This window comes from Aegilops tauschii, chromosome 2, assembly GCF_002575655.3.
Source record: "Aegilops tauschii subsp. strangulata cultivar AL8/78 chromosome 2, Aet v6.0, whole genome shotgun sequence".
NCBI lineage: Eukaryota > Viridiplantae > Streptophyta > Magnoliopsida > Poales > Poaceae > Aegilops > Aegilops tauschii.
The window spans coordinates 23,711,545-23,732,359 of record NC_053036.3 but is presented as its reverse complement, the minus strand read 5'-3'; the positions used below and the strand labels follow the sequence as shown (position 1 = coordinate 23,732,359).

Here is a 20,815-nt window from a genome sequence, read left to right as displayed (position 1 = left end):
AAATGAAGTTACCTGGACATATCAATTTGTAAAAAATCAAAATGCATGAAGAACCAAACAGATATAGCAGCGATGTCAACTCTCCCTGTTGGATGAACTCCGGTACAGCTCCGGTGTATGCACAACTGTAGAAGCATAGGGCCTCATGGAGCCGTTCAGTTCGTGTTCAAGACCTGAAGATAACAATGCGCTGGATGACAAGGTTACTCGACAGAGTGGATACTTTCTCTGCTCTAGATGGTGAAGTCGGCAAAATATTGAATGGCATGGTTCATGTCCCTGTAAGTAGTTCTAACCACTTCCTACTGATCCAACATAATATTAAAATTGATTCGCTGCACAAAGGTGTAAAGTACATCTTTTTTTAGTTTCTACGGATTGAAGGGTTTTTTACTCGCACCTTGGGTGTCATTAACAAAGTGTTCTTGCTTAGGATGAGCAAGGAACAAGCCATAGTACATTTTATCAATACAGTTAACTCTTTAATGGTGGAGTACATATGAATAATTAGCAACCACACTTCATCTTCATGGGCATACGTACTCTCTTTTCATATGTTGTTCTCAACACCGTGGCTCATAGATTTTATTAGTAATTATTATTCAGAAGGTTTCCTGGTCAGTAAAAGACATTTGTGATTCAGAACATCGAGAGTTTGGAGGGTTTGAGCTCAGAAAGAAGTTTCGTTCCGGTTACTACCTTATGATTATATTCGTAGACAATTCAATTTGCAAGTTTCTGGTCAGATTTTCCTCTCAAGTTGGTCATGTCATTTTAGACAAGGACATCGTACCTTTTGTTGATCAACCTGCATAGGTAAGAAAATTCATCAAACTCGGTATTGTTCAACACGTAGAATCTGTGTCATTCACGAGACGATAAAAATATGTTGATTGTATTGGTCACTAACTCATTGTTGTAGAGAAGTCTTGCAATTGGACAGGCATCAGGGAACAACACCGGGGGAGGAGGGGCGCCGTAGGGACGACGTCGTCAGCAGCACCTTTGGAGGGATCCATGGACGGGAAGTCACCAGGGCCGGCCATCATGCCGGGGAAGTGTGGTGGGTGTCATGGCAAATGATCAAAAGCCCTAGTTCGGAACACCTGCTGACTGTTTCAGGTAGCATCTGGGTTGTTGTCGCTCCTCAGTGCAGGAACCAGTTTCAGTATGGACAAAATTAACATGTTCTTTCAGTTCAGTTTGTACGCCTTGCTTTTTGTAAATTCTTAGCATACATTAGTCATATGTGCATCCATAGCAAATTACTTTGATCGGAATCATAGACTACTCCAAGGCTATGGTTGTATAACATACAATTTATAACCTAATGATTGTTACTTGCTTTGTCCAACCCGGGAGTCCAGCCAAATTGGAGGCAAGATCTACGAGATGAAGATGATCGCCCTTGGTGGGTGATGGGGAAGATCTAACACAATTGGATAATTCTAAGCTGCTAGCAACATATTTTCTAGGATGCATCGCATAGATGTGTAATTTTAAAACGACCGCCGAAGATATTTCCATTGTCAGGCAAGACTTGATTGGAGGGATATAACTAATCTAAGATTTGTTTGATCAAGACAATGAATATATGAAATATTGTATAACTCATACAACATATTTGAAGTTAACATTAAAGTTTCATAATTTTTAGAAGAAGTTTCATATACTGTTGGTTCTAGGTGAAGTTTGTATTGCAGACATTTTAGCTAACATATGTTTACAAATACAGACACTTAAGCAGCCACGACTATGCAAATTCATGTGGAGCAGGCACAAACATGCAGAGCTAAGTACTCTATATACAACCACTAATGTTTCACCTTTATTGGGACCAAACCTAAAAGACTTTTTGCATTGTTTTACACGTTCATAGATGGTGCGAACCTTAGAACAAAATCCTCAATGGAGCAAAGGAGTTGTGAGACACACGCAATTGAAAAGATTGAGCCCAAGTCCAACTGCCCGACTGGCCGTAATGAAGCCATCACTACGACACTAGCGATCTAGCGAGTCTCGGTGCATCAAGTTACTGTGTTTTTTTTTTGAGAAAACTTCCGATCTATTTATCGACTGTTAAGGTAGTACGACAAGAAGTAAAATTTACATCCAGATTCGTAGAGCATCTAGGGACAACTAGAAGCACTGGAGCGAGCCAAAGGAACGCCGCCATCATCATCACTCCCTCGTTGGAGGCGGGCAAACATTACAAACGTTGTTGTAGCAGAAAGTCGAGAAATCTTCATGTGAAAGCCACATAGGACCAGTGCACCAGAATAACAACTGTCGTCGATGAAAGAAGCATAAATTGAAAGGATCCAACCTGCACACATACACATGTAGACAAACGAAGACTGGATCACGTTGTGGGGAAAACAAAGCATTTCTCTCATTCTCCCAATTTTGGTCTTGGGCTTCTGCGTGTCCGCCCCCTCCCTGGCATTGCCCTCCGACGGCGGCGACTTCCTCTGCTGCCTCTCGACGGACGTCCCCAGCCAGCTCGTGTAGACGCCGAGCTCGCCGTCGTTCTAGCCACTCCTGGTGTCGTCCATCAGGAACGCCAGGTTCGTGGCACCGGCCACGGTGAGCCCCCCACTCTGCGTTGTGACGCCCACCAACACGTTGCATGTCTAGACCGTCGTGCGCTGCGGGTGCCGCCAAGGCGTGCGCATCCGTGTGCACAGTGGCGGGCACGGCTGCGAGGGCCTCTCGTACCGGTAGGGCAGCCCCGACAGCGAGGCATTCGCGGTGATCGACCTCGCCAAGCTCCACGACGTCCGCCTCGACCCACATGAAGCCACCGCATGGGTCGACTTCGGGACGGGGATCGGGGAGCTCTACTATCATGTCGCCACGATTGCGCCTGGGCTGGGGTTCCCGGCTGACCATCGGCATGGGGGGGGGGGGGGGGGGGGGGGGCACTTCAGCGGCGGCGGCATAGGCCTGATGATGTGCATATACGATCTGTCCGCCGGCAACGTGCTCGACGCCACCACGGTCGATGCCCAAGGGAACCTCCTGGCAGACAAGAAGGCCATGGGGGACGACCTATTCTGAGCCATCCACGGCGGCGGCGGTGGGAATTTCAGCATCATGCCGTCATGGAAGGTGAGGCTCGTGCCAGTCCCGCCGGATGGTGACCTTCGTCAAAGTCGCCAAGACCATGGAACAGGGCGCCGTCAGCGCGGTGACCAAATGGCAAACGCTCGCACCGGCGGTCTTTGACGACCTCAGCATACGTGTTGTTGTGCAAAACCATGAGGCCAACTTCCAGGGCCTGTACCTCCGCAACAGCAGCACGGTGGTGGTGATGATGTGGAGCCGGTTCCCAGAGCTGGGGGTGACGATCGCTGACCGCAAGGAGATGAGCTGACTGCAGTACATGGCATATACCTATTCTTTGGCGACGCCATCAATAGCAAGCCGCTGGAGGAGTTCCTCGTCAACCGGTCCATGACCCTGGGCTGCTTCGTCAAGATAAGTCCGACTACGTCAACAAACAACTCACAAAAGAGACATGGGAGAAGATCTTCCTCTGGCCCAACGGTACCGCCACGGGGCAGCTCGTCCCGGAGCCGCACGGCGGAATAATGGGTTGCATCGCCGCCGATGACATCCCGTTCCCGCAACGGATCAGTGTACTCTACAATATTCAGTACGTTGAGTTCTGGAAAGGCACAGTGGACGGAGGAGACATTGGGTTGGGAGCCTGTACGACTTCAGGGCACCGTTCATGAGCATGAACCCAAGGGGCACGTACGTGAACTACCGAGACCTTGAGATCGGCACGAACAAGTTGGTCGGCGGTGTGACGAGCTATGAAAGTGCCAAGGTGTGGGGCGAGAGCTATTTCTACCCGGAAAACTTTAGGAGACTCGCTGAGATCTGTTAGAATAAATCCAAGGTCACCGTCAAACCAAACAATCACACAAGCAAAATATCAAGATTTGTTAATAAGGTTCACGATATGGCTGCAACCCCGGTGCCTGACTATCGGAGCTCCTCCCCACGACACCCCTACTATACCGCAACCGGTGGCCCTAAAAACTGGCACATGCCGCCGGCTTCCCCTGCGTTCCTATGTTGTTCTATTGGCATAGGTTACATCGTGTGTTTACCCCCACTATATATGAGAGGCCTACTAGGATACAAGTATTCTATTAGGACTCGACTCCATGTCCTATCTAAACACAGTACTACTCAGAGTCCAACTATAACCTACCTTGTACATTATATTTGACATAACTCCAACAAAATCGGCGAATATTCTCCACCATCTTGAATTCGTCAATGCGTCAAACTTCCTCGTACATTGGACTTTATCTTATCCCATGAGTACAACTGCTACTCCAAAGATTTCATATGACTCCACCTGCAACTTGTAGTCCCTTCTTTTCTTGAGCACGGTCACCTCTCGAGCAAAATTAAGTCCCTCATTGCTCTAGTGTATGCTCTCAACTTCTAGACTATCCGTCCAACGCCATCACACACTGATCACTGACCTGCATGAAAGTAAACAACTCACATATTGGGTGTCACACATAAGAGTTACCTGAACTCAACGTCACCGCTTCTTTCTTGACCGCCTATCTAAAACTTGAAGGAATTTCATCATTGTTTGTAGTCATCCCGGGTCAAATTCGCAGTTGTCTCACCACATGTATGACCACCAGAGCCCTGGCCCGTCTTCATGCCCCATGCACACCGCACGCCTCGTCCCTATTACCGCGTCTAGTCGGTGCTGTCCCGGCCAAGTCTCAAGGGTCGCGAACCGACACCACCCAACCCCACTGTAGAGTACCATCAATCATCACCAACCTATGAAGAATTTCACGCTTCCATCAAACCACTGGGCTCCTGTCCGAATTACGCATCCCTCGCTTTTTCCTCCGTTGTATAGGCTTCGACTCTTTGTCGACTTACGCCGTAGCCCCTCAATCAACACCGACTGAAGTCTTCCAGACTCCAGCTCCACCTTTAACATGACTCCATGGTAGATGATCAGTCCACCCTCGCGCCCCGTCGACTTCAAGCTCCGTGTGTACACCACCTTGAATCAGCCCCGCACCATAGTCTTGTCAAAGCCACACAAGCCCTCGGGCCTGCGCCACGTCTTTCTTCACCCCAGAAGTCGGGCACCATCAGAATCATGCTCTTATGTCGTTGTCGCCGATCCCACCACCGTCTTCTATTTTGACCAACATCTACGTCGATCCATCAAACTGTCCAGTCCGACTCAGCCGAAAATATCTGACTGCAACCATGCTCCACCCTGCGTCGTGTCCACCTCTGCACATCTCACTGCATTGTTTGACGCCTTGTGTAATGTACGATCCTCGCCACCAGCCACTCCAGACTCCTCCGAGCACAATGCGCACGGCGCCAACCTGCCAACTTCCTAGTAAAACCTCGTGTGCATTTAACAACATAATCCAAAGAAAACTTGATTTCTTGGTAGCCTCCATGGTACACCCACTTGTGTCCCAAAAACTTCCATCACGTCCTTTCTTTGTGTTGTCCCATGCCACGTAATACCATACGGTGCAGATTCCTTCTTTTTCAACAAAATCTCGTGTTAAAAAAAGAAGAAGCAAAAAACCAGCAGCATGCTCCCCGGTCGATCACCTCACGGCCTCCTGCTCCAGATGAGCCCTGTACGTTCCTGCGGGCTCGAGCCTTGCCTAGGCCGGCCGTCTGCGCTGCTGCTGCCTAGGCCGCCTCGGCCTGCAGTCTGCCAGCTCCGCCTGGCCGGTTGCCCGCAACGTCCCATGCTTGGCTAGGCCATACGCTGGATCGATCCACCGCGCTGCTGCTGTTTGCCGGACGAGACTTGCCTGCTCCCCGCGCGTGCGTCCATCCATGCTCCCGCGTACGTGACTTGATTTGATTGGAACAAAATAAGGCTCGGCTCCTAGTTACCGTCAAGTCAAGCCGCACGTACGTCACGCTGCTTCCATCATAACTCTCAATTTCTTCACTGCGCCGATATCATCGCAAGCACACCGCGCAGTCTCAAACCCATCGCCTATGAAAGCGATCTTGGCTCCGCTTCGACGCGAACCATAAAATTGGCATCCCTCCTCTAAATCAACAACCGCGACCTTTGATCAGAACCTTGCTCATGATATCACTTGTTAAAATAAATCCGATGCGCGTAGTCAATCTTCCGAGTACCATGTAATCAAACCAGCACGCCACGAGTTTTGTTAACGAGATTCACCGATATGGCTACATCCCCGAAGCCTTACAATGGGCGCTCCCCCCTTGGCACCACTACAATGCCGCACCTGATCGCCGAGGACGCCGGCACATGCCGCCAGTTTCCCTTGCGTCTTGTGCTATTATGTTGTCATAAATTATATTGTGTGTCTACCTCTGCTATATATGATAGGCCTAATAGGATACAAGTTTTCTATTAAGACACGACTCCATATCCTATTTAAACAAAATACTACTCAGAGTACAACTATAATCTACCTTATATACTATATTTGACACAACTCCAATAAGATCAAGCGCACGATGAACGCCAGCGACTACTTCCGGAGCGAGCAGAGCGTGCCGCCACTTCCCTTGAACCAGTAGCTTGTGTAGCTGAACAAAACAGTCGTGTTTAAGACTAGACTAGATGCAGCCTGAAGATCGATCGTACAGCCGCGTGCATGATGCATGAGCGCGCGTATATAGGTAGGTCAATGACGTGACTTCTCCTGGGGTTGGCTCAACTTCATTTCATTTCGAACGTGATGATGAAACGACTTTTTTTTTCTGTGGTTCTTTTATCGTCCAAAAAAATGAAGTGAGAAAACATAGGTAGGAAACTAAAGTTCTAGAAGCAAGGATTGTCAACATTTCAAACAAAATATATTTTCATACAAAAGTAGTCCCCTCCCCTCTTTGGTTTTTGGTATCCCCAAATGATGCGGCACAAAATAAGAATCAACATAAATATAGTAAATTGGAATAATCTAAATGAAATCGATACTTTTCCATAACTGTGTCTTGCATTAACTCAGTCAAATCAAATCAATCTTTCTATAATTTTAACTAAATCAAAACTTTCCTTGACTTCTCCTATCATAATATAATCAAATTAAATGTTATAAAAAATGAAGAATATGGTGGATGTAAGGTATATGTCGGACAAGATTGATGGTGAACCAATAGAATATCTATGCCTCTGTTGCAACGCGCAGGCTCCAAGCATGTCACATCGCTCGCATTGCAACTGGCTTGTCTCAGAACTCCCCGAAGTAGGAAAGGGAGGGGCTGGAGATGGCACCGGGGTAGGATGTGAGACATAGGTGTGTTGGATACATTTTCGTGCCCACCCGGGGTTTGCCTCATGCATGTAGAGGCACCATAGGCCTCGCCCATCGCCGGAGACGATGTCAGTGGATGGATGGTTGTAGGGTACAATGTTGGGATGAGATGCAATGGGAGAGAGAGAGAGAGAGAGAGAGAGAGAGAGAGAGAGAGAGGTGGGGGAGAGGGAAAAGGGTGACAGTGATATGGTGTAAGGGGGGCAATGATTGGAACGGCTAAGGTGCGGGCAATAGACGCTGAATTCGTATTCAGATAAAATTCCTAAACACATAGTTTTTGTGTTGCATAATGTGTTGGTCAACTTGATGATCTAGGAACCTGTGGATGCCCCGTGCACCCGTCTAGAGGGAGTAGTCATCTTTTCCTCTTGCGGTTGTTAATGCAGGGATTCGCTTCAATATACGCATGTTAGACTTATTTTTCCAAATACAACAACATAGCTACTCCATTGAATAACTTACCATGTGTTGGTATTCATCGTTATAAATAACTATACTCTCGGAGAAATGATCTCTGAAAATCCTCCTCATTCCAAACAATGAAAATTCTGAGGCTTAAATTACAAACTTGATACGACATGAAATACTTGGAGAAAAAATGAGCGTATTTGGAGCCGCACGAAAACATGGGCAGATTCGGAGAAGGGTGACGACGGGTGTTGGAGTGACCAAAAGAGCTTAATTGAAAGAAGAGATGGAATGACAATGATGCAACCTCGTCGTGTGATTCTTGTATGTATATTTGAGGTCCATAGGAAAATAAGTATTAGTGGGATAAAGTGATGGAGATGCATCCTAGGTGGAGATGGAAGCATAGCCAGAGATAAACATAGCATTATTAGTTTGTGAATGAACATGTGGTGGAAATATTATTTTCATGTTCATATGCCACATTTTCTTATGATTTGTACTAAGCTGAGTTGCCTTCCATCTCATCATTTGTTGATCATGTTCCATGTTGCACGACATATGTAGTAGAGCGAGACAACAAAACAACGACATAAAAGCCACATGCCGAGTCAAGGTGCAATAGATTGAGAGGATGGTTGATGTATGGACAAAGAGGGCTAGGAACAACAACTTCAATAGAAAAAGAGGCTGGAGGGGTGCATGGCGTCTGTTGGAATAGAAAAGAAGATACTTGCGTTTGTGTTGTGGTCGAACATTACGTTCGGTGTCTTCATTTGTGAAAACTAATATGAGCATTGTTTACAAATTTATTTGTTGACTCGTGACACACACGGGCAGTCTAATCGTATCTAACTAGTAGAATGTTCGTGCATTGCCACGGGCTTTAAAAAATAATTAAGATGCTACTCATGGAGCTAAAATAACTGAGAACAATGTTGTCTCAGCTAACACACATATTTTTACTATCAGCTAACGCACATCAAATTATCAAACACAATAATATGTTATTAACAACTCCAATATATATATTTTTTAGTTGGAATGAGTTAAAGCAACTCCAACGCCACAACTCAAATGGACACGCATTTTGTTCGTTTGGGTCGGCCGAGCGGTTGGTTGTGTCCGTTTTTGTGTTTGGCTCAGCGTTTGAACCCAACGTTGACCTGACGCAATTTTTCACGCCAACATAGAAAAAAATTACGTACGTGTTCAGCCAAATTTAACATAATTAAACATAAATGGCCAGTCAAACGCGGGCCAACGTCCACTCAAACATTAGTAAAACTTAATTACAATAAATAAACTCATGCCGCGCGGGCGTGGCCCTAGGCAGCGGCGTCCTACTCCCGGGGGCTGGTGAGGTCGATGAACGCCGCGGTGGCCTAGCACAGGGGAATGCAGCCTGACACGCCGCTGTCGCCGCCTCCTTCGCCGTTCGCCCCGCCGGCTACTTGTGGTGTGCAGCAGGCGCGCTCCTCCTACCCCCTCTCTTGGCGCTCCTCCTCCCCCTCCCCCATGCCCAACGGGCACGACGCTCTTCATGCTCGGCCTCCATCTGGCGCATGGCATCGGCGTGCTCGTTCGCCAGGTGGATCTACTATCAGTGCTCGAGGTAGGATGCCTTTTGCACCGGGCTCGCACCCCGTGTGATGGCAGGCTGTGACAGCCTGGTTTTTGCCCTCTCTCATTTGCTTGATTTTCATTTGAAGTCATTTTGAAATTTGGAGTTTTTGAATCTTTTCATATGTACTTAAACACTTGAGTACCCTTGGCTTTCACCCAAGTGCTTCATTTCCCTCCCTAATCATCATTCCCCTTCTGATCCATCCCAAAATCATCTTTGGAATATTTTTCTTAAATGAAAAATATTCATTTTCCTCTCAAAAACCCTAGCCAGATCAATATGCTCCAAAGGAACCCTAATTTTTATGGCCCAGAAAAATCTGAGTTAATTCACAAATATTCTTTGAACCTAGGGCACCTTCCTGAGCAAAAATATTTCATCACTTTTTGGAATATTTTTGCTACAGAAAATATTTTGTCCTGGACAGAAATGGTGGTTTCTACAGCAACTACCATTTTACTTGTTCCATTGTGCCTGGGTTTTCTTGTGCATTTTCACCTTAGTAACTCTTGGCTAACCTCCAAAGCACAGCCTCTAACTCCCAGCCATTTGACCTCAGTAACCTCTCAAAATTACTGACCAGAAACTTACCTGGCGTGTAAAAACTTCTCTACTGCACCTGGATCCAAACCAAAGCGTGGTAACATTTCAATCTACCACGAACAACACGCCAGACATGAAGTTTAGGCTTAGCTCGGCCTGATGTCATAGTCCACGCGGTGACCGCGTTCGTCCAGGGGTGCAGGCATGCGTGTCGACGCGCTCTGAGTGCCGCCGAGCGCTCTGTTTCGCGCGTGCTCGCTTCCCCGACTGCCGTAGCGCGCCAAACTTCGCCACCATCTTCGTCTCAACTCCCTTAACTCCCCTCTGGCGCTCGCCGACCCCGGAGCTCGCCGCAGCGAGCACGGGCACGGTCCGGCCAACCCAACAGTGCGATGCGCACTGTGCTCGTCGCTTTCTCCTCGTTCCTGTGCTCGTCTCCGTCCGCCAACAGTTGCCGCGTGAGCTGCGTCGCCTTCTCCCCCTCTCGCTGACGCCGCTCGTCGCCGGGCGCCGTGGACGGGTGTCCACCAGCGGAGCCCGAAACCCCCTCGCCGCTCGGCTATAAATGGAGCCGCCCCCAGCCTCCTCGAGCACCATCAAACACTCCCACACACCCCACAAGCAAGTAGGAAGCCGTAGCCCGGCCGGGCAGGCCGCGGGCCGCCGTCCCCGAGCTCGAGCTCGCCGGCGATCCCCTCTGGTCGCCGCGGTAGCTCCGGCCCCTCCCAGGCCAGCGCGACCCTTCCAGGGCCTCCGCCCCTCTCCGGTGAAGCCGTCCCGCCCCTCTGGAGCTCCTGGAGTAGCCTCTGATCGCCGTCTTCTTCATCTCCGGCGACCACAGTGTTTTGCCTCCACTTGCGAGGTTGATTCCGACGCCGTCCGACCACCCCTAGCTACGCTACGGGTGCGGGCAGGTGCGCCACCGTCCCCTCTCTCCTTCCCTCCCTCTCGTTTTGGCCAAGGAGTCCTCGTCACCGGCGAGAGCTCCGGCGGAGCTGCGACCCCCTCTGTTTCCCTCTCCCCTCCTCCTCACCTGACTAGCGGGGCCCGCTAGTCAGCCACTCTGTACGCGCGCGAAGCGGTACGAGTGGTGGCGCCCCTGGGCTTTACGCCTTCGGTGTCACCCCCCAGTTTGTTTATTTTTATTCAAATTCATTTGAATTTATAAAACACTTCAAACAGTCATAACTCCTCAACCATAAGTCCAAATGAATTGATTCTTTTTGCATCTTGTTCTTTGCAAAGAAATCTAGCAGCTCACCAAAGATGAGATTTTTCTGAGCTGTTTAGAATTTCTGGTGATTTTCAGAAGTGTTCTTGATATTTTCTTGTTGTGTTTAAAATTATTTTCAGAGGGTGAGGCTTGTCTTGAGGATCACCAGAAGGCTTGTGAACCTCATCTGCACTAAGGCAAGCCACAACAACATTTTCATGGTGTCATTTCAATATTTATGATTTTCTTACTTGCATGAAATGATTAATCCATGCACTTAAATAACTATTATGTTATTTATATTCTGTTAAGTGTTTGTTAGTTAATATGCTTGATTTACAGAATGTGGAAACTAGATTAGTTGGTGAAGCAAAGCTAAGATCTATTTGTGGTGATGATAGAAATAATTTTTGTTATGCATGTTAGTAATTATTTAAAGTTATGTTCTTCCATAAATAAAATGATAAAAATTTGCTAGAAAATATTCTGTTAAGTACTTGTTTAGTCATTTTACTAGACTTACAGAATGTTTGAACCTCACTTGGTTGGTAAAGAAATTAGGATTTGTTTGTGGTAAAATATTTGTTATTTATGTGAGAAATTAATCAGAGTTACGTTCTTGCATGAGAAAATATTAAAACTTGCTGCAAAATATTTTGGTTAATATGTGAGTATCATGATCAGCAAAGTAATATGAGTTGTTGATGATTATGCTTAGTGTGAATATGGATGACATTGGTCATTTTCGTTGTTAAGTGATGCATGTGTAGTTTTGCATTTCATGGCATGCTATGACACCGGTCATTTTCATTTTAAGTTGAACCTGAATATAACTCAACTTGAATATACCGTTGACTGGGTCATGGTGCCGCTGAATCGAGTTTTTCCCAGTGCAACCACATTTGCCTTTGTGGGAAGGCCTTGATTCGGTCCATTGACATTGCCTCTGGTCGGTGCCTCCAACTAGGGAAGGTTACGTCGTGCTTACCCTGGACCGGTAAGCAGGCATAACCTTGTGTGCCCGTTGTTGAGATTATGGTACTGGGTCCCCGAGTGGGATCATTTTGGCCACGACGGTGGTCGGTGTGTCTTTGGTAGACACGGGGCCACCCAGGACTAGCCTGTTGGGGATTGGGTCGGAGTGGCCGGGAGAGTGTCATGGCAATGGAAGGGTTTCGTCGGAATGCCGTTGGTCCACCCGAATGGGAGTGGGAGGCCATGGGTTCCGTGGTGTGGGTACAGTGTGCTACCTATGCAGAGTGTATAATCTATCGATAGCCGAGTCCACGGTCATGGACACCTCGTAGTAGGTCCCACCATGAGTCAACGTTTAATAAAATTTGCACACTAAGCTATGAACTTTGCATTGATGAGGATGGCAGAAAGGCCATCGCGATGTTCGGGACCAAATTTTGGTCGTGGTTGTGATCGCCGTAAGGATCACGAGTTACTCCTGTTAAGACCACGTTGACGGTTTGTTTGTGATCCAAGAATGATCACGGTTGATAAGTTGTCCCGAGGGACGTTCGAGCATCATCACAACATGTTGGACATATAGTTTGCATTATTATTAATTGGTTAAGTATCATGATATTGTTTGCCATTATGATTATGCCTGTTGTGAACTTGCAAGTACATTCAATGTACTGACCTGGCGTGTCCTTCCAGATTTCAGGAAAGTCTCGTTGGAGAGGAGCGCTGCTCGAGTCTAGATCGTGTCCACATCGGTGTCCCTGTGATATGGAGCTTCCGCTACGACGTTATTCCGCTGCCGCGTAGTTGTTATGATCGAGGCCCCTTTATGTTCACTAAATAATGTACATATTGTTCAGCCGCACCGGGTGTGCCGCTTGGCCTCGACAGCTGTTGTAATATAAACTTTGTTCCGCTAGTATCAATAAAGCGGTTGTTTTCTGTACCAAGATGTTGTTTGTTGCCAGAAGACATGGTCTCTGGGCTGGCAATGCATGGTAAACCGGTCGCTCTGAGCCGGGGTGCCACAACGCTTGGTATCAGAGCCGCGCTGACTGTAGGCCACGCTAGACTGCGAGGTGTTAACTGGACGTTAGATACGAGTTTAAGTTGAGTGCCGGTAGAATTTTAGCTGGTCATTGCATTGCATATATATGGTTTATATTTTTGTGCTAACCTGCTAATGGTTGTGAGTGTAGATGGCTCCGGTGCCGTATCCGTGCCAGTTGCAGCTGATGCCGTACACGTCACCGCACTCCTTCGCAATGTGTGGCGTCGGTTGTACCCTCTCGGAGACGACCCAGTCTATCGTGTGTACCGGGAGCATCTAGCTGATTCAGTGTATGAGTATCACGCAGTGGTCACTCTTCGCACTAGTTCCGATTCCAGCTCTTACACTCGTACTTCTTGGAGCGGTTACGCCTCCACCGCTTCTCAGGCTGTCCAGTTTGCTGCATTCGAGGTCCTTGTCGAGCTTCGCTACAACGAGGTCCGAATGCAGAACCACCCAGGATTCTATTACTACCCATCTCTGCACGACAACGGTCGTGTCCGTTTCCCTATCATTGATCCGAAGTCTGATAGTGTTGCTAGCCACCTTGCTCGTTATGTCACTGCTAGCTATCTTATGATCCACGAGCTGGCTCGAGAGCTGACTCGTGCCCGTACTGCTTTAACCGCTGCTTTAGTCTCTACTAGATCTGCCACTACTCCATCTTCTCTGGGATTTACCCCTTATATTCCAGTCAGTTCTAGTTCCCCTATTTCGCCGGTTACTCCTCCGAGTAGCACGGGCGTCTCGGCCGTGAATCCTCTCAGTACTCCTGCCGAGTGGGTTTCACTTCTCGCTACTCCTGTAGCCGCGATGCTTCATCCTACCCCTGCCCTTGAGGGAGAGCCCTCGAGGCAGCGCCGTCGTGTTACCTTTAACCCGGAGGTTTCCGTTAACCACGTCAGTTCAGGATCCGAGACCGCTTCAGGGGAGGACACCGCAGCACCAGCAGAGCAGTAGTATCTTTGAGTATTCGCAGTCGTCCGGATGATGTACGGATGTAGTCGTACGAGTCATGATGTTTCGTTGCATGTACGAGAGTAGCTGAACCTGGCATGTTGTTTATCTTTCATGTATGAGTCTATGTATAATTATATTGGGACTTTATTCGCCGTATTTTCTTCGCTCTTTTGTTTTCTTCCGGGATTTGTTGCTGGCTTTTCCCCAAATTTATTCTTGGATGTTTCTCATCTCGATTACGTTGTCTTGGGAAAAATCCACAATAGGATGACGCGGGGAGGCAGCAGTAGCAACGTTCGTGAGGGAACTCCTGTTCGTCGTTCCGCACGACAGGCAGGACATTCTCCCGAGCCGTACGTTCCGCCACCACCTCGACCGCCAAATCCGCCCTCCACCGAGCAAATTATGCATATGTTTGAGGAAAGAAGGAACAATGATCTGATTGAAATATTAAGAAGTGTGCAAGCTATGGTTGGACAGAATGGAACGGTCATCACTCAAAGCTGTCAGATTTTCAAAGGACCAAGCCACCCAGTTTCAGTCAGATTGTTGACCCATTGGATGTAGACGATTGGTTGCACACCATTGAGAAAAAGCTTGAGATTGCTCGTACCGAAGAAAATGATAAAGTTCCATCTGCAACTCATTACCTTGAAGGCGCAGCTGCCATATGGTGGGAAAATACAAAAGCCATGTGGCCGGTTGATGAGGAAATCACCTAGGAAAATTTTAAGGATCAGTTCCGAAAATATCATATCCCTACTGGAGTTATGCAGACCAAGCAGCGTGAATTCCTCGCACTCGTCCAAGGAAATCAGCCATGTGGCCACTGAAGAAAGGAAGATTGACAGATTTCTTGGAGGCTTAAATCTGCAACTCCGGTGTACTCTCAGTATGCTTGATTTCCCAGATTTCCAAACTTTGGTGAACAAGGCTTTCATTGCTGAACGGGAGCACAAGCTTATGTCAGATAATAGGCCTGTTAACAATGACAACAAGCGTAAGTTTGAGCCAAAGAAGGATGGGCAACCAGTGCAAAATGCTCGTACCTGGCAGCAGACTCAGGTGGAATACAAGCCAAATTGGCAGCAGAATGTTAACAAGATCACCACTCAAGTCAAGAATGTCGTGACCAACCCAGTACATGAAGAGCGCCAGCGCAATAATTCTTGCTTCAATTGTGGGCAGAACGGACATTATGCCAGACAGTGCCCCAAGAACAACAAAGCGAATGCCCTAATCAGGCCACAAGTCAACTTTATGGAGTCATGGCCCCAGCAAAACTTCACTGGGCATGTGCATCATATCTCCGCCGATGAAGCCCAAGAGAAGCCAGAAGTCGTCATTGGTATGTTTTCTGTTAATGACATACCTGCCATAATTTTATTTGACTCTGGGCTTCCCATTCTTTTATTTCTCGGAGTTTTGCTGCCCAAAACAAATTTCCTTGTACGCTTTTGGGCAAAAATATGTTGGTACAAACCCCGGGATCTATAATCAAGAGCAATTTGGTCTGCCAAGATCTGGAAATCAATATCAACGGAGTCTACTTGCCAACCTCTCTGCTCATCATTGAGTCTGAAAAGTTGGATATTATATTGGGTATGAATTGGTTGACCAAATATCAAGTTTGCATAAACTGCGCAACACGAGAAGTCACCTTGACCAGTCTGGATGGGCAGACTACCAAATTCTATGCTCGCAAGAATATACCCAAGCAAGAATTGGTTTGCACCGCTGTGGCAGAATTGGAATTAATCCCTGTGGTCAGCGAGTACCGTGATGTATTTCCAGAAGAACTGCCAGGCATGCCACCAGATCGGGAACTGGAATTTGCAATAGATCTTGTGCCCGGAACTGCACCGTTATACAAGAAGTACTACCGAATGCCCTGATCAGAATTAGTGGAGCTAAAGAAACAGCTTGATGAATTGCTCCAGAAAGGATATATTCGTCCCAAATCTTCACCATGGGGATCACCTGCTATTTTCGTGGACAAAACGGATGGCAGTCTCCGCATGTGCGTAGATTACCGCCAGCTGAATGAGGTCACCATCAAAAATAAATATCCGCTACCAAGGATTGATGATCTGTTTGATCAGCTCAGTGGGGCTAAAGTATTCCTATGACCGCATTCACTACTCGGTACGGTCTTTATGAATATACCGTGATGTCCTTTGGTCTCACCAATGCCCCTGCTTTCTTCATGCACATGATGAACAAAGTATTCATGGAGATCCTCGACAAATTCGTGGTAGTCTTCATCGATGACATCCTCATTTACTCCAAGGGTGAAGAAGAGCACAAGGATCACCTCCGAGCAGTGCTACAACGACTCCGCGACCATCAGCTATACGCCAAATTCAGTAAATGTGAATTTTGGCTCAAGCAAGTTGGGTTTCTCGGACATGTACTATCCGCTGAAGGTATAGCCGTGGACCCGAGCAAAGTAAAGGATGTGTTCGATTGGGTGCCGCCCACGACTGTGACGCAGATCCGGAGTTTTCTCGGATTAGCTGGATACTACCGTCGTTTCATTGAAGGGTTTTCCAAGATTGCTAAACCCATGACAGAGCTGCTCAAAAAGGATAAGAAGTTTGAATGGACGGAGGACTGTGAGAAAAGTTTTAATGAGCTAAAGATACGGCTGACAACCGCACCCGTATTGACTCTTCCAGACATTTATCGCAGTTTTGATGTGTATTGTGACGCATCTAGGCAAGGCATTGGTTGCGTACTTATGCAAGACAACAAGGTAGTAGCATATGCATCGCGACAGCTATGACCCCACGAGGGAAATTATCGCACTCATGATTTGGAATTGGCTGCGGTGGTTCATGCGCTAAAAATTTGGAGACACTACCTCATTGGAAAAAGGTGCCAAATTTTTACCGACCACAAAAGTCTCAAATACATCTTCACTCAGCCAGATTTAAACCTCCGTCAGCGAAGATGGCTAGAGTTGGTCAAGGATTATGACCTTGGAATAAATTACCACCTGGGCAAGGCCAACGTAGTTGCCGATGCACTCAGTCGAAAGCCCGTCAGCTTAAATGTCATATTGAGATCCTTGCCGCCCGAAGTCCAGGAGGATATCGCTCAGCTCAACCTGGTCATAGTGCATGCTGGCCTCGCGAATATTTTGGAAGTTACCCCCACACTTGAGGCAGAAATCCGCAAGGCCCAGCCAGCTGACGCCGAGCTGCAAAGACGTGCCAATGGCCAGATGGCAGAGCAGACCCCAGATTTCTCCAAGGACAAATTCGGTACCCTCCGATTCTATGGACGGATTTGTGTACCCAATCAACCGGACTTAAGGAAGAAAATCATGTCAGAAGCGCACGAGTCCTCATATTCCATTCACCCGGGAGGTACGAAAATGTATGAGGACCTTAGACAAATATTCTAGTGGGATGGAATGAAGAAAGACATTGCCTATTTTGTAGCCTGTTGCGACATATGCAACAAGGTGAAGGCAGAGCATCAGAAGCCAGCCGGACTCCTCCAACCGCTGCCGGTTTCACAATGGAAGTGGGATGACGTTTGTATGGATTTCATTACAGGATTGCCTAAGACTCAGCGAGGCAATGATGCAATCTGGGTCATAGTGGACACCCTAACCAAGATTGCTCACTTCATTCCGATCAGCACCAGATACAGAGCAAATCAACTTGCACGGCTGTATGTATCCAGAATAATCAGTCTGCATGGAGTACCCCGAACTATCACTTCCAACCGAGGTTCCCAGTTTACCTCCGCTTTTTGGTCACGCCTCCATCAAGCCTTGAGGACAGCACTGAAATATAGTACTGCTTATCATCCTCAGATGGATGGACAGACAGAACGAGTAAATCAAATACTCGAAGATATGTTGCGAGCCTGTGCTTTAGCCCAAGGACCTAAATGGGAAGACTGCTTGCCATATGCCGAGTTTTCCTACAACAACAGTTTCCAGACCAGTCTAAAAATGTCACCGTATGAAGCTTTGTATGGCCGTAAGTGCCGCACTCATTTAAATTGGTCTCAAACTGGAGATAGCCGCATCTTCGGAACAGATCTCATGATGGAAGCTGAGAAACAAGTTAAGGAAATCAGAGACAGATTGCAATTGGCCAAATCTCGACAGAAGAGTTATTATGATGCAAAGCACCGACAGATCAGTTTTGAACCCGGAGAACACGTATACCTCCGAGTTGTAGGTTAACGCGACAGAAAACAAAAAATTTCTGACCTACGCACCAGCCCAGGACCACTATGGAGACTGCATACATGGTTTGATCTTTTTCGTTACCGACTCGTAGCGCAGCGGGAAGTAGAGTCGATGACGATCGGCGGTGCAGATCCCCGCAGCTAGGATTTACAACCTCCCAACCGCGAGGATGTATACCCTCATCTGCTCCTTAGAAAGCCCTCCGGGAGGCGGTCGAACAGCCCCCCGGACGGTGTCGCGGACAGCCCTTCGGGAGGACCTTCGAAACTCGAACGGTCACTCGGACAGCCCTTCGGGAGGACCTTCGAAACTCGGACGATCACACGGACAGCCCATCGGGAGGCACTCACGAACTAAGACCGAAACTACGATCTCTCTACAGAGTTGCACACATACGGTGTCATCTATCCGGCAGGGCTTCGCCGTCCAGAACTAGTTCCCACCGGAACCCAGACAGCCTTTCGGCTCTACGAAACTATTTCGCTGGGAGGGAGAGAGAAGCCAGATCATGCATGGCACTTGTATGTGAGAAGGGATGAGTGTGGAGGGCTGCCCCTCCACCTCTATTTATAGGAAATCCCAAGGGGTAGGGTAGTTTCACACAAAAACCCAAAATGCACATGAATGAAGTCCTTCCACAAGGACCTAGGAGTGAAACCAATGAACAAGAGGGTCCCCAAGGGGGGATACCCCATGTGGCCGGCCACACCCCCATGAGGGGCCCAAAAAATGGCTCCTATCCATCCATGTCATCCCCAAGATCTTTTGGAGCAAAGCCCCAAAAGGTGGCTTTCCATAAAGTAACCACAAAGCTGATTTTCACTATTCACGACGACATTTTTCAGCGTCTGATCGAACTAAAAATATTTATGTGGGCTAAGAACATTTCCAGTACCCACTAAAATGATTTTCAATGCGTTCCGAAACAATTCCGGTTTTGGTGATTTTCATCTGCGAAACGCATCTGAAGTGGCTCCGGCAGCTCCGGAACATTTCCGGTTTTTATCTCAGAAAATTCCAAAAAGCTTCCAGAATGATTCTGGCATCCTCCAAGAATTATCAGGCATGTGCCGAAACCAATTTGACTTAATGGTGTATCCCGAAACAACTTTTCGGTATCATCGAAACTTATCCGATGACCTCTCTCTGCGTTACGATTCCGCTATCCGAAACTTTTCGGTGTCCGAAACTTTTTTGGTGATTTTCTCTCAGACTCCCTGTCTAGTATTCAGCAGATAGATGACCCTTAAGCGTGTGACCCTATAGGTTCGGTGAAGTATAGACATGACCCGGAACCCCTTCCGATCAATGATCAACATCGGAGCCGTGGACACCCATATTGACCCCTATACCCACACGAATAAATATTCGAGCGAACCTCGAGTTGCCGTGTGCTATTCTTGTTGCTTCGCGATATGTTACAAATACCCGAGGTGACACATGTTGGCATTCCCGTGGATCAACAACTTGTCCACTATGCTAGTTACCTCATTACCGGTTTTGTTCTCTTTTCTCGTTTCCGTGTTCCGGCATCCCAGTGATCAAATCACACTGTGTCTGGCCAGACGATGATGGATACCGTAATACCGAGAGGGCCCGAGAATATCTCTCCATCGTCGGAGGAGAAAATCCCAATCTTGAGCTATCAAGTTACTTAACATACTTTCCCATGAACCCGTAAGCCGCCGTAATAGCCATCCAGTTACGGATGACGTTTAACAAACCCCAAAGTTCATGAAGCAAGCATGAAGAAACTCGATACTCTCATGGTCTAAGGAATTATGCAAACATTAACTATCGCTGTGTTATAAACCATTATCTTGTGACGAATGAATCTCTTAGCATAACATCAATCCGGGTCGATTCAACACAAATGTTCTCTTAACATTGTGCCCTCAAAATTGCTGGCATAGACATGCCCATGATCAGGAAAACAGAACCATCATGCAACACTTGAGCTAGTCTTAGAGGCCAGACTAGGAATACTTCTTACCGTTTATTATTCCACACGTGCATATGAGTCTTCCTCCGAGCCTCGTGGATATTGCAGACTCGAGAATCATTGCAGTTATAGCATGGAACATAAACATAATTATGAACTCGGAGATAAATAATATCATTTATTATTGCCTCTAGGGCATATCTCCTACACGAGTCACTCCTATGAAAGGAGTCAAGAGATTTCAGACTCGTGGAAAGTTGGCCCCCAGATTTATTGGTCCATTCCCGGTTATGTCTCGAGTGGGTACTGTTGCATATCAATTGGAACTACCCGCTGAGTTGGCAGACGTGCACAACGTGTTTCATGTTTCCCAATTGAGACGATGCATATCCCCGCCTGAGAAAAGGACTGCTATGGCTGAGGTAGAATTGGCAAATGATTGAACTTATGAAGAGAGACCGTTCGGAATTTTGGATCAGATGGAAAGGGCCACTCGCAGTAAAGTAAGGAAATTTTACAAAGTTCAGTGGGAGCATCACGCAGAGTCAGAATCAACTTGGG

At 47.4% G+C, this 20,815-nt stretch overlaps 1 pseudogene; it reads left to right on the top strand.

Annotated features, from left to right (window-relative positions):
- The first annotated feature begins 145 nt into the window (after positions 1-145).
- LOC109781543 (berberine bridge enzyme-like Cyn d 4) lies at positions 146-6,588 on the top strand (annotated as a pseudogene).
- Positions 6,589-20,815: the final 14,227 nt, after the last annotated feature.